The following is a 4,218-nucleotide window of genomic DNA, read 5'->3' as shown; positions in this document are numbered from 1 at the left end:
GTCCAGGGTGGTGGGGTCGCGAGGGTTGTGCTGAGCTCATTGTCAAACTGGAAATTGTGTTCATAAATCAGAAACTGTCGCACATGTGTGACACATTCAACGAGACAGAGAGAGAGAGACAGAGAGAGAGAGAGAGAGAGAGAGAGAGAGAGAGGGCCAGCCACCCACTATGATGTTGGCCACGTTTATTGTGTTGTCAATTTGCTGTGCTCGTTGGTTTTCGGCTGCGAGGATGTCAGAGCGTAATTAGATTGCGGGGCTCGCCCACAAAACGGGAAGTGGCAGACAATTAAGGCGGTTGGCCATGGCCAATGGTCAGGGCACTGCTGCCAGTTGAACCGGATGAAGGAAGCGTTTACAGCTCAATTAAAATTTTCAAAAATCGATCGTATCGGGCTGCTGAACTAAGCCAAACAAACTAAAGCAAGCTAAGCAAGTGCGTGGCATTTCCTCGAGCTTATAAGCGACAACATACCGCTTTACCATACAAATACTCGTACATATGTATGTATGTACTTTTTGTCTCAAAAACCAAATGACCAAGTGTCCGACAACACAGACACTATTTAGCTGGCAATTAAGTGAAGCAGAGCGACTATTGTCAAACTGGCTTGCTAGTCGTCCATCCACATCCATCACTTGATCGGACCAGGCCCACAATTAAATCACACTCACTTAACTAAACCGTTAACAACACATTTGGCCACAAATGTCAACCCGGTCGTGTGTAAGTGGGGAAGTATTTGGCCCCAGTCCAAGTCACTTTGTTAGTTGGTTAAACTTCCGCACCAATGTTTGCCATCACCACTGCCGCCTCCGACAACGCCAACGACAGCGTCAACAACAACAACAACTACTACTACTACTACCACTACTATCAGCAACTGAGGCAGCAGAGACGACGCGACGACACGACGACTGCATCCGCATGCAACTTTCTGTGCGAGATTTCCGCCTATAGCAGCTGCAATTGCCTACGCCGAGAAACATTAAGATAAGGGGAGTTATGGGGGGAGTTGCGCTGAATAGCTGCCTTCTTGGCTTTACGAGTATACGAGTATATGCAATGCGCATCTCTGTGTGTTGAATTTATTACGAGATTGTAAATCTGCCACGATTATAGCAATTATGTGGTTGGGATTTGTGTTTTGGGAAGCTTTTCTGCGAGCCTCACAGAGTTGCGGTTGCAGCTTAGAAGGGGACATTAACCCATAAAAACTAATGACAAAAGAAAATATGTTAATGACGAAAAAACACACTAAACGCACTTTAAATATTTCCCAATTTTACTTGTATGCAGCCAATTCTTTAATTTTAAAAAAAATATATGTGAGTTCAATTATTTTTGGGAAACTGTACTTTTTTGTAAGATTCTAATTGGCAATCCCCATATTTTTGGCGGTTAAGTGCTCTTTTCATGATTAATATTTGAATTGGATAAGGTTTGCCTCTCCTTGCTGCCAGAGTATATACATATAATTAGAATATAAAACATTTTATGGGGTCGAAGATGCTGCTCTACACAGACCTTATACTAATATACCATTTTTATACCCTGTACCCGTAGGGTAAAAAGGGTATATTAGGTTTGTGCAAAGTATGTAACATACAGAAGGAAGCATCTCCGACCCCATAAAGTATATATATTCTTGATCAGCATGACGAGAGAAATCGATCTAGACATGTCCGTCCGTCTGTCCGTCCGTCTGGATGAACGCGAGGATCTCAGAAACTATAAAAGCTAGAATAACCAAAGTTGGCATCCAGATTCTCCTAGGTCCGAGTAAGGACGAGTTTATTTTATTTTTTGAAATTTTCCCCCCTTCCCCCGCTACAGAATTTCGTCAATAGCGTCCACATTTCAAATGCTACCTAAACCAAACTCTGCACACATAATTTATAAATATTTATCTACTGTTGTTTAAAATTTTATTCAATTCGGTCAATTCTAAGAAAAGTTATTAGCGAAACAAATTCTCGCCAGTACAACCCCCACAAACTGCAGCAACAAGTTCACTCTTCTTCTTCCTCTTTTTGCTGCTGCTATGGGCGCATATAACTCAGTGACGGAAGTTTACCTGGGTACAGGGTATTACACTGTCGGGCTTGCTCGACTGTAGCGTTCTCTCTTGTTAAATTTTAGGAACGTGGTCTAAAATTACCGTAAACCCTGAATATGTGAACTATACTAATATATTATTGCAATTTTCAATAGAAAAATATTTGTTAGTTTTACTCTCGACTTACAGCAATTGTTCAATTGAATTTGTTGAATTGAATCTGCACTGATTATACTTTAGCACTTTATATTACAGTTTTTCTGTTTATTATCCCTTTAAATGGGAATTTACTGCCGCTTTTGAAGTTCCTACTAAATGTACTTTAATTTAAGATAAGGATATACAACAGGTTACAAATAACAAAAGGCGCTGGTAGTTAGCTGATTAAATGTCTTTCTGGCTATAGTTCCAGGAATTTATTTAAAAACTTTATTCACTGGTATAGTTTTTTACATCCGGGCCCCAAGCAAATAAGCTTCATTTATATTGATATGTGATCCGTTAATTTTCCACAAAGTGCTAATTCTGATTAGTATATAAAGTGTACCCTCGCGAAATCACAGCCAACACCGTCACTGAGCCGACAGTTCCAATTGCCTCAGTAATAACTTAATCCCAGCATCAAACGACGGCTTTCCTGCCTGCCTGCCTGCCAGCCTGCATATCTCTACTAGTAGTAGTGCTGTGGTCGCGGCGTGACAAATCAGCAACCTCAACCTCCTAACTCAAGCCCAGCTGCGAAACTTATTTCGGCGCCAAAATCTGCACTAATCGATGCCGACACATCTCGACTCGCGAGAGATGCGCTCCGGCGATAAGTCAAGCTCAGAGCCTGTAATAAAAAATAATTTGTCAGCTACTTCATCAGCAGAGGCGCGTGCGTGACGGCACAAGCCGAGGCTGGGGAGCAGGCGAGCGCATTGTGGCGCCACCAGCCCGTGCCATCCCCTCTCCTCTCAGCAGCAGCCTGTTGCATAAGCAGCGTTGAACTTTCACATTGCAGCCACAGCTGCCGCCAAAGTTGCCTGTCGATTGTTTCAATTGCAATTGGCTGGCAATTGGCTGCGGCTCCCAGCTGAATTCTTCCTATAAATCTCGTAATCTCCGGCTGTACGAACATAGGGTGTCACAGGAAATGCGTGCAGCAAAGGAAAACGCACTCCACTTGCCATTAACAAATTAATTATACAACAGAGTAACAACTAAGACTGCAACGTCTTAGCTTTGGCTTTGGCACGCGCAAATATTTTTGGTCAACAACAGCAGCTAACCACGCCGAGTTTATGGTCAAAAAATGTCTGGCCAAAGCCATGGCCAAATCAACGGCAGAGGCGCGGCCAAAATAAACAGCGGCCATCAGAGTAAAGTGCAGCCAATAAAAATAAAAAATTCAACAACAACAAACAGCAACCAACAACGACGACTACTTGGGAAAAACTGGCTGCATCTTTTAGCCAACGCTGGCGCTGGCGATGGCGCTGGCTTTGGCTCTGGCTCTGGAAAAACTTGTGAAAATAGCGAGCCGAAACATACACAAAACTCAAGTGGCGCGAAAATTCAAGGCACAGTTGCAAGAGCAGCGCGCAAGCGTGCGGTTTTCCAGCATTATTTAAAAGCAGTGCAAAGTCAATAAAGGAAAACTTAAAAACTCAAATGAAAAGTCACATTAAATGAATTAAAAACAGGCACAGCGGCGCTTAAAGTTTAAACAAAGCCAGCGGCATAAGTAAAGTGTGCATTGCAAATGGACAAAAGGATATCAGAATAAGAAATTTCAAGACTGCATTTAAGTTTTTTTTAAGAAAATGCATTGTGTGCAAGAGAATAAAAAAGCCTTAAATTAATTGAATAAAACTAAATACTAAAAACATCAAATAGAATAAAAATTTAGCAAGCAACCCAACAAATTAAGTTGAAGAAATTATAAACTTGGAATGGTCGCAAGGCCTCTAAAGAAAGGTTAATAAAATAAAAAAAATTTACAAAGAAAAAGGGCCGTAAAGAACACTTCTTTCTTTACTTAAATCCATTAAGACAAAAATTAACTGAAGTGAGAATTAAGCTGCGCCTTTAAAGTCAGCAACGATCCATTTGCCGCATTTTAAACTTCGATTGTTGGCCAAGCGGCAAAAATCAGGCCCGAAACGCATGCGAAGAA

The sequence above is a fragment of the Scaptodrosophila lebanonensis genome, unplaced genomic scaffold, assembly GCF_003285725.1.
Source record: "Scaptodrosophila lebanonensis strain 11010-0011.00,11010-0021.00 unplaced genomic scaffold, SlebRS2 tig00000001-arrow-pilon, whole genome shotgun sequence".
In the NCBI taxonomy this organism is placed as follows: domain Eukaryota; kingdom Metazoa; phylum Arthropoda; class Insecta; order Diptera; family Drosophilidae; genus Scaptodrosophila; species Scaptodrosophila lebanonensis.
Note: the sequence above shows the minus strand (reverse complement) of the source record.